Source organism: Haemaphysalis longicornis, unplaced genomic scaffold (genome assembly GCF_048455015.1).
Source record: "Haemaphysalis longicornis isolate Haplotype H1 unplaced genomic scaffold, Haemaphysalis longicornis Haplotype H1 scaffold_3, whole genome shotgun sequence".
NCBI lineage: Eukaryota > Metazoa > Arthropoda > Arachnida > Ixodida > Ixodidae > Haemaphysalis > Haemaphysalis longicornis.
The window spans coordinates 229,576,625-229,590,182 of record NW_027526335.1 but is presented as its reverse complement, the minus strand read 5'-3'; the positions used below and the strand labels follow the sequence as shown (position 1 = coordinate 229,590,182).

Here is a 13,558-nt window from a genome sequence, read left to right as displayed (position 1 = left end):
AAAAAGAAAAATTGGGCCCATCTCTCCACGAGGGGGGACTCGAGTCGCAAAATCACGAAAGTAATAATTAATATATGAAAGAAATAATAATAATTAATAGTAATAAGCAATAATAGTTAACACATTCACTACCACCCCACTACCATCCCCCAAACACTAACGCTAACGCAATACACCCACTCCCTACGCGACGCATTTACTCGAGTCCCCCCTCGTGGGGAGATGGGCCTCAATTTTTTTTTTGTCTTCGCGTTAGGGTAGAAGGGACACCGCAGCAGGTTGGTCCAACTATTCGTTGTGGCTGCAGGCATTGTGGTTGTCGATATGCTCGATAACTTATTCAACTGCAGAGGGCGCGAACGGATAATTTGTTTCGCATTCGAAGAATAAATCATGAACCATTCTGCTCCGAAGGTGGATGGCCAGCGATGCTGGACTGACACGGAAATTTGCATGAAGCTGCAGTCGGCAAAAGGCTTGTCTATAACGTGCCAGCGGCGTGCTCTGCACTTCGCGGAGACCTCTGGTGATGACGCCTGCTTTGAGACCGGTATACTATAGAATGTGAGCATGCGCGACCCGCATCAGCGCGATGGCTCTTTCCCTTGTCGCTGTGCCCGTCGCCTTGGCTTCCGTACGTTCTTTCGCCGTGAGAAGCGCTGCCTGCACTGCCGGGCCGGGAAACAATAGTGGAGATTAGCGATTGGTAGTACAGCGTTGGATGCGTTTAACTACGTGCAACGCTTAATTTTCGCGGCGCCCTACGGAATTCCTACAGGAGTTTTCTTTTTTTGTATGGGAGAAAACGAACAACAATCGCGAGATTGAAGTTCGTTTGAACAATAACAAGATTGACTTGACATCGGTCCATGATCGCTTGCACTGTGCATTAAGCATTGAGGCGTTAACCCATCAGCGGTGACGTGCGAATCCGAGCGCAGAAACCGGCTAGTTGTGCACGCGGTGCTTATGCAGCTTTCGGCAGAACGATAACGCAATGAACAGCTGCGCGCCAAAGCTAATGCAACTCGTAAAGCGCGAACTCAGGCGGGTAATCTCCGCTTTTGTTTCCCGGGCCGGCAGCGCAGGCACGCAGCGCAGGCACGCAGCGCTTACTACTGTCAAAGAAGGTGTGGAAGCCAAGGCGACGAGCACAGCGAGGAGGTAGACAGCCATCGAGCTGATGCGGGCCGGGCATGCTCACATTCTACCATCTCAAACCAGGCGTTATCACTAGGTGTCTCCCTGTCTCCCGCGCAGTCCGGAGCACGCCGCTCAAGCGTTATAGACAAGCCTTTTGCCGACTGCACTAACTTTTGACCGATGTCGTGCTGCGACCAACCTTTCCTCAATCTATCGAAAGGCTGTAATCGGGGGGCAAGATCTGTTTGCTCATGGTGGCGAACCAGGGCACGGCGCCTTTAAGCACAGAATCTTAGCGGGTCTCGTACGCTTGAAAAATTTGAAGGCCCGACGTCCGGACTGTACGTGAGAGGAGAGAAGTTATGTGCAATACGTAGAACGCCAACTTGTCGCCTTAGAGCAAGGACGGTGCCGAATAAAAGCACTCAATGACACAAGGAAATAAACAAGCAAACAAAGAAAAGCCAACGAACGCCTCGCGTTTCTCGCACCAAATTCGGGAGCTTAGTTTTCGGACTCAGATTTCTTAACGGACACAAAAAATCCCGGGAACCCAGCAATATAGAGCTTCGCTGTGCGAAATGTGAAATTATGGTTGCACATTTTTTTTTTTTTTACAAACGTGATATATCTGCTATCTGGTATCCGTTGGTCTTTATACTCAGGATGCTGACGCTAACTAACGATTCCGTGACCATGCACGCGGGCGGCCATGCGTGGCTTTGAGAGAGTGCCAAAAGGTTTGACGCTGCAGGCAAAAATTCAGCCGGTAGCAGGGTGGGATCCATAGTGACCTCTTCGGGGTCAGTTGCATACGTTGGATACCATGTAGCATGTCCATGAGGAGAGGTTGGTTGGGCCAATTAGAAAGGCCATTCTACCGATCCTTCCCCTCGCACACGTGCTGTTTCGTAGACTCCGTAGATTTGCAGATGCATACAATATCGCCTATTGATTTACTATCCCGCCCCCGCGCAGAAGGACGGGCTGGTGTTATGACGAGGCACGGGCCAACTGCGCCCCAAAGGTGTCCAGAGATGCTTATTGCTAGCGTCCGATAGATGTAGAAGCGACAAGTAGCGCAGAACAACCGGACTTTGACCTTCTATTTTACGATGTGTGCTTTCTTCTTCGTGTATCGCTGGCGCTTTTTCAGCCTTATCAGCATGACATCGAATGCTAATCCCAACCGTGGACAAAGCGCTGGAACCTCGCGCCTAAAAAAGCGACGTGGCGTTTGCAGTGGTGGATAGGAAATGCCCCTGTCGATTCCCAGAGCACGGGCTCGCCCAGGACAGGTCCGGTTCGCTTTAGCAAGAGTGGCCTAATAGCGGTCATTGTTCCAGTGTGCCTGAGAATGGGACTGACACGTTTTACGCAAGGTCAGCCCCCCGAAATTTCGATACCAACTACGATAGCACGTTCGAGGCGCCGATGGGGCTCGCGAATCAAGCGCGCAGGGCGAGGGAGCAGCAGGCCAGTGTGACCCGCCGGTTGCGTCAGTCGCGGATAGCGGGCCACGGCGGCGCGCGCTGTGGCCCGGTGACCGCTTTCCGGCCGGCCGCGCACCAGGAAAAAAGCGCCGCGGGCGAGCGGGCCGGGCCGACGAGAGCGCTGTCAAACATGCCCGAGAATGCGCCTCTCGCCCGCGGAACACTTCCGCGCGAGAAGTGCGGACTGCGCCACATCTCCAGCAACGAGAGCAACAATCGGCGTTCACTAGCAACTGCCCCCTCCTCACCCCGACAGAGGGGACCAAGCTCGCTCTGTGAACCTGAGCGTTCACATGCGTGAAACTGACGCATCGCTGCTGATGCCCCCTCCCCCCTTCTCCCTGCTTCTACGGAATGGCCTAATGCGCTGTAGCAATTGTAGCAACAACACTACTAGATGTTCTGCATTCAGTGTAGCTCAGTTCAGCTCGACTAAGTAAGAACTCAAAACTATCAAAAGCAGGATCCTCGTTAGAGTTACTTTTAAACATCCTTCCAATTCTTCCCGAAAAACTGGTACATTTTGCGCGCGTCGGTATTTTCAACACCTGGCCAACGTAAACGATCCCCTGTGCACCACGCAAACACAGCCACTACTAGTTAGAGTAATAATAAAAAAAAGCCACCCTTGGGACGCTTACACAGCGGTTCCGCGCAACTTGAACGCAATTGAAATGCAGCGACGATGGCGTGGGCGCAGAGACGCTCACCGTGCCAGGTCGTCGAAGACGAGCATCCGAGCCGGAGGAGGTGGTATCACGGCCGCTCCCGCGACAGGTCGCACAGGCAAGTACGGCGGCGCACGGGGGGGCACAGCCCAAGAAGCAGCCGGCCGAGTGGGGCCCGCGAGTGGGGCGACCCCGCGCGGCCGCCCTTTCCTGCAGCGGGCGGGGCGCTCTTCCTTCCTTCCGCAGCGCTCATTTAGGCCGACCTTCGCGCGAGCCTTTGTTGACAAGCCGGGTGAGTGGCCAGCGTGCGGGGGAACGACCAGTGCTGCGCAAGGGGCCCTACGTCACGGAGGATACCCCATTCACGGAAAACGCACGGGCTGCTACCTCTGCGCCAACGGTGCGCAGATAGCGCTTGAACATCTTAAGTGGCGCTGTGCTTTGTCTGCTTCCTTATTCTTGTGCCCTTGTCGAGTGTCTGCCACTACAAAATGTCCCCGAACCACTGCCAACTAGCCCAGATTTCAATAAACCGTTTTCCAGTGGCGATCTGCGCATGCGCGGGCTGCAGGTCCGCCATTCAAGGCGGGCCGCCAGAATAATGTAGAACGCTTCTTTCTACAAGGTCTTTTGTCGTCTGACCGTGATAATGAAAAATGCGTCAGTTCAACTTTGATAAACCTCTACGAAAATAGAGCTCGAATAACCAGCTCCAGGTTGGAATGATTTGCCGGCTCGTTTGCGCACTTGCGCTTTTTCCATATTTTTTCGCCAAGTGCTTTCCTTGCGTGTCGTCCTAGAGCTCCGTTGCCAGTGCGCATACGTATCCGCACATTTCTTGTATAAATTCTTTCGTCCTTCTAATAAACCGTCAGTTAGGACAGCGCTTGTGATGTGGACCTTTTTTTTTTTTTTTCGTCCCGTCCGTTTGCGCGCTGCATTTTTCCGTAAGGCTGTGTTCAGAACCGACTCAAAAGCCATATCGTGTTCTATGGACGTAAAATAAACGGCGTGTCCCGCAGTTAGGTTGACTGAGACGTGAAATGACGTCATGTTTTGAAGTTATTACGACAGTTGCGGCAATAGTCTGAACCCGGCCTACGACATGCTTTGCAAACTGCGCACCTTTCAGTTTTGCGAACGAGCACGAGCCAAGCTCGCGAGGGCGGCGATGTGCTTCACTCGGAGGAGAGAGAGAGAGAAGGAACTTTATTTGAGCCCAAACTGGTAGAAGGAAGGGGGTGATAGGGAGGAAGTCACCTGTCCTCCCCCGTTAGACGTCGGCCTTGAGCCCGTGGGCCCTAGCGGCATCTTCCGCCAGCTGGAGGAGTAGTTGTGAGTCGGGGTGACAGCTGAGCAATGCGGCCTCCAAATGCTCTTGAGAAATGAGGTTTAATGCTCGATTACGTGAACGAGGTTTCTGTGGGCATGTCCATATAATGTGTTGTAGGGTGGGTTTGTCTGCACACCACTTGCATCATTCGGAATGTGTGTCTGGGAACTATCGGTTGTAGAGAGCGGGGTTCGGGAAGATGTTTAACTGCAATCGTCTCCACGCAACCTACTGCCATCTGTTGAGGGAAGAGTGTGGTGCAGGGTACTTCAGGTGACTCAACCTGTAGTGATGCGTAATCTCCGTGTACGAGGCCAGCCCGTCTCTGCTCCCCGTGAACGCATGCCCGATGTCTCGGTCGAGGTCAGTCTAGTTGACGAAATCTCGGGCTGCCTCGTGAGCCAGTTCACTCCCCGGCAGGGACGAGTGTGCTGGTGTCCATACAAGGCAAACATGCCTGCATATATCGCCAATAAACTTCGAAAGGATTTTGGCCGCTGAGAGGGATATTCGTCCCGCCAGGAAGTTTCATTCCCGTCTTGGAGTCAGACACAATAATTTTGGCTCCCGTAGCTATTGCGGGTGCAATAGCCGTTTATTCCGCAACCCCACGGTGCGTCGTCAGGATCAGTGTGCCCAGGATTTCGTTTCCTAGCTGGTCTACCACGGTTACGGCCACAATCGGTCGGTCGTGATAGTTGGCAGCCTCCACATAGAGGACATGTGGGTTCCCGCACAGCTGCCGGTGAAGTGCAGTAGCTCTGGCGGTTCTTCGGTCTTATTTCGTGGTATGGGAGAACCATGGATGTACGATCGAGTGCTGTCATCCAGAGAGCATTTGATACCGTGTCAAGAAGCGAAGTGGATGCACAGGGACCTTAGAATTGCGCGGTCAGTCTCGCTGCCGAGAGCCTGTGCAGCTGCGCCATCCTTTGTGCTTCTACAGGGTATTGTGCACCCCCATTGCGCGGAAGCGCTCCGTGGATGCCGTGACGGGTATTCCTACAGCTTACTTATGAGCTTTCCGGATGATGCACTGACGCTTCTCTATTTTGGTCCTTTTGAAGTTCAGAAAAGGAGCCAGGTATATGATGCGACTTGTAATAAAAGCATGAACGAGGCGCAGTAAATTTGCCTCCTTGAGGCCGTGGTGTTTGCTCTGCGGGCTATAAGTCGGCTGATTTGCTCCGTACTAGATCTAAACGTTGCTATAGTAGCTCTGTTGGCTCCATTACCTTGTACACGAAGGCGAAGGACGCGTATGCACTCGACGTGTAGAATCAGGTTGCCCTGTATATAGACTTGAATGTTCTGGATGTTTTAAAGCAAAGCTTTTTACCTCTACCCCCCAAGGGTTTTTTCGCGACGGTTGGTGCCAACAGAAAACTCCCGCGAAGAAGTAAAAGAAGGTACTGGCACAGCCAGGAATCAAACCTGAAACGAATGGAGCCCTGCAGACGGGGCTGCACCGCATCCACCGACTCCATAGCACACCGGATGCGGCAGCCCTTCTTCAGCGCTACCACAGGCGCCCCTACTCGCAGAAGGGCATGCTGGCGTCCTTATACGAGAGTCATATTGAGCTGCCGCAGCGTCCCCCCTCGAGGCACCACCAGCTGGCACCGGGCGAGCTCTTCGCATCAGCACCACGCTCCCGGAGATTCGTAGCAAGCGGTCAACACCAACTTAGGCCATTCATCAGGAGTTTGCTGTCCTGTTGCAGGACGATACGGCTGGCCTCCTGCAGCTCTACACAGAAGGCTCCGTGCAACTATCCGTGCGCGGAGCTGGAGCCCCCTCCACGGTCATGGAGCTTGGCCCAAGTGTCCTGCCTGCCCTTCCACGCCTCCTCCACCCATGCAGAGACCTGATCCTGGAGAAGGGCAGCCAGATTCAGGGGGCCGTCATCCTTACCGGCTGCCGGCGCGCTCTCTTGCGACTGCGAGCGGCGAACCAGCCATCGGACTCCAGCGGCTACGTGGAGTGGTCGCTGGCGGCGAAGCTTTACCTGGTGGAGTCCCGCGGTCGTGACCTGCGGCTGCACTGGTTGCCATCTCATGTCGGCATCACCAGCAATGAGGTGGCTGCCGCTCTGGACAGAGGTCCTGCTCGCCAGGAGGGGGTCCCTGCCTCCTGCGACCTGAGGCCCTTCGACGTTTCACAACCCACCGTGGCGCCGGCGATATAGACGGTGTACCCGGACCCCGGAGTCATCCCCGGCCAAGCTCTACAGGTCCTGCCTGGCCGCATCAGCAGGGACGCCTGCTCCATACTCCTCCGAATGTGCCGCGATTGCTGCAATGTCGCAATATAACTAAGTAAAGCTGTAGACTGGGCTAGTTGGTAATTAATAGTGAACAAATGGAGCGCTCGTCCGTGTGTATTCTATGCGTCTCTTGTGTTTCTGCTGCGCTACATTTGTTCGCAATGTCGCAGCCCGCTTGCACCGACAAGGTCACCGGTCGTCACCCACATGTGCTGACTGCCGAGAGCCCGAGGCCCTGGAGCACCTGCTCTGCTCCTGCCGCCAGTACGATGCCCGGTGAGCAAAGCCTTGGGCCGCACTCCAGCGTCTCGGGCAGCCAAGCCACACCCTGATGAACCTGCCTTTCCCGACGGGCTCCACCTCCATTCGGCGGGAAACCTTCCGACTTGTGCTGGCCTTCCTCCAGGAGACCGACTTTATCAAACGGCTGTAGCCAATGCCTGCCGGCCAGCCTTACGCACTCCTTATCTCTTTATTTATGTCCCACTTCCTCCATCCCCATTTGTTCTCACCTACCCCCTTTCATTTCCTCCTCTTTCCCCCGTGCTGGTGAACCCCAAATGATTTCTAAACATCCACAGCCCACTTCTTTTACACACTCTATTTCAATAAATCCCTCACTCACTCACTCACTCACTCACTCACTCACTCACTCGCTCACTCACTCACTCACTCACTCACTCACTCACTCACTCACTCACTCACTCACTCACTCACTCACTCTCGTCGCCTCCGTCGGCGGCGGTAGAGACAGAGAAGTGGGATCGTCTGACACCGGGTTTGAGTTTAATTTAACTGTATAAAAAAAGTTTCCCCTGATGTACTTCACCGATACAACTGGACCAACCACCGCTGATGCATCGCATTCATTTAACCTTAGCAAAGAATATCTCTTTGAAGTAATAAAGGGTGTGCTTACGTGCATCTCACTTGCCTCTGGTCTCACTATTTGTAGAGCTACGTCAGTGAATTTAAGTGACGTCGCATGAGTAATCATTGTGGGTGTCGTTTACAGCATTGCTTTCCTACCACATTCACAGGGTGGATTGGGGCACATATTTTTTTTTCTTCTTCCTTGTTTGGAAAGTTGGTAGAAAATGCTCCCCGATTTTTGAGGTGAGCAGGCAAGACATCTCAGGGTGATGTAAGCGTGGACTGCATCGGCAGCTTGCTGCAGCCTTTCCTCCAGGTCCCCATCACTGCCTCCAGTCGCCCAGTTTGTAGTATCATCTGCGTAGAGCTTATGTTGGATTGGATTTCCCGGATAGCCTCTCGGAGTGGAGGCAGCTTGATCATGGTGACGTTGACGATGAATGGCGATATTACGGATACCTGTGGTGTGCCCTGACTCCCCATTTATATGAGCTCCGATTCTAATCCTCCCAGGGTGAGACGTGCCACGCGATAAGAAAATTCTTGATGTATGCATAGGCATGGCACCCGAATCCCAGCTCGGCCAGATTGTATAGCATGGCATCGTGTCTGACATTGTCAGATGCCTTGGTGAGATCCAGTCCAAGTGTAACTCCCGTGTCAAGGTCCGAACCTTGCATGTTGTCCAAGATCTGGTGTTTGAGTTGCAGCATAACGTTTTGCGGGGAAAGCTTGGGCCTTAAACACACCACCGTGTGAGGAAACAAGTGGTTTGTCCCACCATCGTGTGAGGAAACAAGTGATTTGTCTCCATGTGCGGGCAACGAATCCGCCCACACGGCGCCCTGCGCACCCGCACACCAGGCCCTGGAAGGAGAACCAGACCCCACCCCTCTTGGGACTTACCGTAACATCACCCAGCATTTTTTATTTATTTATTTATTTATTGGTACCCTCAGGGTAATACATTACAGAGCAGAGTGGGTTTAAGGGGGAAAAAGCATGTAAACAGGCAGGTATTTAAAAAAAATTTACCAAGCTGGCTCGAGCAATGTAGAAGAAAATACTAAACACATTTCTACAGACATACAAATTTGTACACGTACATACATTTCGGGAGTAATACAGTCATTTGAATACATTTAACGCGTAAGAAATTGCGCGTGCACAAAACAAGACTTATTCAAGTAACACTACACAATGCAGGGCGAAACAAATTGACATCGTTAATTTCTACAATGTCTCGTGGAAGGTGGTTCCAGTCATTGGACGTACGCGGGAAGAAGCATTAGGCTAAAACGTAGAGTCTATCCACCACCACACCCGCAATTAAGTAAAAAACAAGGCTCGATACTTCGCTTACTTCAAACACATTCCCTCCCCCAGTCCGGCTCCATATGCAATTCTCCAAACAGTATCCACCTCAATGCACGTTCTGGGGAAAATCGGGCTCCCTATACCACGTAGTCCGGGAATGTAGCCAAAACCCGGACCTGCCACCCCTTTTCCCTAGCCCCAACCTCGAGCAGTGGGAGACAGCGCTGTCCAGCGCACACCTCGCCGACCACGTCATGCTGAAGGAGAGGGCGGAACGTGCGAAGACCACGCTTGGACTTCTGGACTAAGAAGCCATCCCCACGCATAAAGAAGTTTTGCTCGCTCTCTCGCTCTCTCTCTCTCTCTCTCTCTCTCTCTCTCTCTCTCTCTCTCTCTCTCTCTCTCTCTCTCTCTCTCTCTCTCTCTCCATGTGCTTGAACAACCTATTCAGCACCACGTGTTCCAGAAGCTTGCCAAGGCAAGACGTAAGAGAAATAGGCAGTAAGCTCTCCAACCTGAGTTCCTTGCCAGGTTTCGGTATCTGGAGATCTTCACTGTTTTCCAGGCCGGTGGGATTTGTCCTCGTTCCCAGCACTGGTCCATGTACCGTGTGAGGGCGGCTATGGAACAATCACCTAAGTTAGTCAGCAGTTTATTCGTGACTTCATCCGGGCTAGTCGCCGGTTTGGTGAGGAGGTTTGTTAGTGCAACTCCGATTTAAGCCTCCGTTAGATGCCTCTCGAGTTCGGCGTTTTCAGGCCCAGTGTATTTAGGCAACGGCTCTGGGTCTCCCTCGTTAATGTAAAGGCCCCTAACAATTTGCAGAAGTTGCTGTTCATCACTGCCATATGTATGTAGGAGATCGAACAGGTTATTTCGCTGTACCGTTTTACCTCCGTGTGGATCTAGGACAGTGGCGTTACCAATGGGGGGGGGAAGGGGGGCGAACGGGGCGATCGCTTCTTCCCAAAAAGGTCCTCAGCTTCTTATACTTTTTGTTATTGCAAGCATTCCACTTGCGCGAAGTTAAATCCCACTTGTGCGAGGTCGCAAACGTGTTGCGACCGTCAGAAATGCGGGATCGAGCCAGCCGTTGCAGCGCCTAAGGGGCGTCAAAACCCACTGTGTCGCTTAGTGATTTGTGCGCAAGCAGGGTACACAGCTACGCGCACACGCCTGCATGGTTGTCACCTCCTCGGCAGAAGTGGCGCAAGGAGGGGAGTGGTTATTTATTCTCCGCCCCCCAACTCTCTCCTCCGTTCCCCCCCCGCACCCCCCCTCCCCCCAAACCAATATCTGGGACCCCTGCCGGTCCATGAGGCTTCTTTCCCCATTTGGCAATCCATGCGGTCGCATACAGTGTGCAGGAGATTAGCAAGACTGAATCGCTCGGAGGAAAGCAAAACGTGCGTCAAACGGTGAGCCAGGAGCTTTCGAAAAATAAGGAGCCAGTAATGTGCGAAAATGGTTATTTAAAGGTGGCAGGTTGGCGAAAGCTCTCACGCAGCACTTACGCGCAGCCGCACCAGCTTACGCTCGACCTCACTCACTCACGACCGTTACGTGCGGTGTCTCCATCTCAAAGCATGGAAGTCGGGCCTGTTAGAGCCCACATTCTGGCCCCCACCCTGTACTCCTCGCAATGCCGCTTCTGCGAGGCTCCGGGCACCCTCTACCATATAATTTGGGGCTGTGATAAGAACCCCCACCTACCCCCCCTGCCTTTCCCCTCCCCTGAGCACTGGGAGAGAGCACTGTCCAGCTCGGACCCTGACGACCAGCTTTGGCTGGTGCAGCGAGCCCAAGAAGCCGGACGGACTCAAGGGGTCCTGGAATGAGGACTCTTCCCCAGGGCTGACAGCTTCAGATACACGTTTATTCCTCCTCCTCGGGCCTGTTAGTGCTGGTATAATGTATGCATACTTCCTAGGGCAAGAAAAACGAGAACACATGGAGAGAATGCGGACGGGACGAGCGTAGTAGATGTCAATGGTATACTGCAAAACCAAACATGGAACCGTAATATCGCCGCAACCCAGAAACACATGCTTTTTCCGGCCTGTGGAGAGTAATGGGGGGGGGGGGGGGGTGCAAAGGATTTAGTGTGTGCATTCAGGACAATATTTTCTTTCTTATACCTTACAAACAAAATTCATTCGTATTGGTAAAAAAAAAACCATATACGTATACAATATGCAAAAATCGTGTTTATCATTCTGCTTGACTCACGACATATTTTTAAGTTGCAATAACAAGACTATAATAATCAGAGACTACCACTGATTGGTGTGCTGTATAATTATTGCGTAACAACTGTTAACGCCATAAAGATCATTTTATCCAAATATAAAGCTGGCCGCTGCTTCGAAAGGGTTTTCGGCGGTGGACTTGAACATCTTCCACGATTGTTCAGGTGGGAGTGTTTATGTTATATGTCCTTAGGTCTAGGTATATGTCCATAATAATCATCGCTGCAATAAAAAATACCCATTCGCCACCCTTGCAACACCCTACAGAAAACCGAGAATGTTCCAGTTGGTCAACACTTTTTTTGGAACACAAAAAGTGTGTAAAACTACAAATAAGGGTGTTGGAACCTACGGAAAAGGATGAAAAGACCTCCAGGCACTCTTTTTACACCCTTACTACGCCTTTTACGGTTAAAAGTGGCGTAAAAAAGTTTAGTGTGTGTTATTACCAAAGTAAATAGCATAAAGCATTTATCTGATTTCGGAATAAATGGACGGAGAGAAATGCTCCAAGGGGATTACGTTGTTCATTCCAGGCTGAAATGACGGAAAATACGGCAGTTTGGTTTGGACCGTTAGGCATAATTGGCTTGTTCTGCTCAGAAAAGCGAGGGTTATTGGGGTTGAAAAGTAGGGTCAAATACTATTTGTAATTGGGGTGAAAGAGCTGAATTCAGATTGTTATTCTGTATTCTTAACATTTACTGTGCCTCCCTAGAGAAAGTTGAAAGAAGCGAGAAATCGTTCTCAGATCGAAACTGCCTCAAAAGTGCGTCAAATCCTTCGCTGAATGTGCGTCCAATCGATCGTAAAAGCTTCAAAAATCTACATGTCAAAAATCTACGAAGAACGAACCTATGCGACGATTTTTCTAGCCCCAAATAAACGCATCTACGATCGGTCTAAATGAGATAAAGGAAAAGTATACTATTGTGCTCAATCTTCATGATTGGTGCGTGTATTATGTTATCTAGAACCGATGCTTTCTCGCAATTTTCAAGTAACATTTTTTTGAAGCACGGTTTCACACACGCGCCGAATGTCCACAGATCTCGTCAGAGGTTTTCGGATGACCAATCGCTCGATGGGAAAATGCATTAGTTTTTTTGACATGACGCCACCAGTCCCTCTAAGAAAGCTTTCGCAATTAAAGACGACAGTCTTTCTTGGGCTACTTAAACCCACAAATTTTAGTCTGTCTGTACGTCTGTCTATCTGTCTGAGACTCGATTCAGGCGCCCGGCCAAAGTGAAACAAAATCTGCGCAATACTATTATATACTCACAGCCAAATCTGAACGTCGAATTCCGGTTTTAATTGTCAACATTGTTGTACCAGAACAAGACATTACGCAAATATAAGACAGAAAATCAACACATAAGTAATATTTGCATTCTTCGCTTATAAAAATTCATAGATGCTTGATATTTGCGAAACAAAATACTACAGCCACTGCAGAAAAAAAAAATCACTCCGTCGCCTGCTGTCGCTCGCACCACTATAGCTTCTTGCGGCATTTTAAGAAATCAAGCGGAAACAGTTACGAAAGGTTCCACTATATAGGCTCCATGGTCTGCTTGGAACGTACGTGGAGTAGTGCAACGTGGTTCTATAAACGATGAAGTAGGGCGCCTCGATTCACGCGCATCTTCGCCGTACGGCAGCGCTGGCATCGAGGCACCCGGCCTGAAGCAGTTGAACGCGGTAAATTTAAATTAACTTGAGCAAATCTTTAGCGTGTTTACCTTAGGAGGGGTGCGACGGAAGAGGAAAAGCATGAGCGGTGAGCGGTAAAGCGAAGGGAGGCATTTACTTGGCAAATGTCGACAAAGACCATCGTTTTTGGTCGACATTCGCAACGAAGAGAGCAGATACGCGGCCTTTTTTTTTTTTTTTTTTTTGAGGCCGAAACACATATGTTTAGCAGAGTCTCTTGGATGGCTGAAATCAATGATTGTAGTTCCAATAGGTCGGTATTTTGTGTACACCGCCACATGCTTTACAGCTGGTATTTATGTAGGTGTTTTTTTTTTGAGAGAGAGAGAGAGAGAGAAAAAAACTTTGCTAAGATCTGAAGCGAGAGTGTTCCTGATCGGGGTCTTTAGTCTAAATATAGAGAACCAACTAGCCCAACAACATGTTTTACTGAGACTCCGTTGGTGCAGCCCATGGCTTAGAGTCCATCGCCGCATTCACCGCATCAACGAAATGCGTAA

The 13,558-nt window shown here is 51.0% G+C and overlaps 1 protein-coding gene across 3 annotated transcripts in view; it reads right to left on the bottom strand.

The window, feature by feature from the left end:
* Positions 1-3,571, bottom strand: part of LOC144176032 (putative fatty acyl-CoA reductase CG5065) — a 70,438-nt gene extending 66,867 nt beyond the window's left edge. The window contains exon 1 of one of the 3 annotated variants that reach the window (XM_077705139.1): positions 3,278-3,571. The gene's annotated coding sequence lies outside the window, so the exon portion shown is untranslated. The remainder of the gene's footprint in view (positions 1-3,277) is intronic. The other 2 variants (XM_077705138.1, XM_077705140.1) reach the window with 2 other exon arrangements.
* Between the last annotated feature and the right edge of the window lie 9,987 nt (positions 3,572-13,558).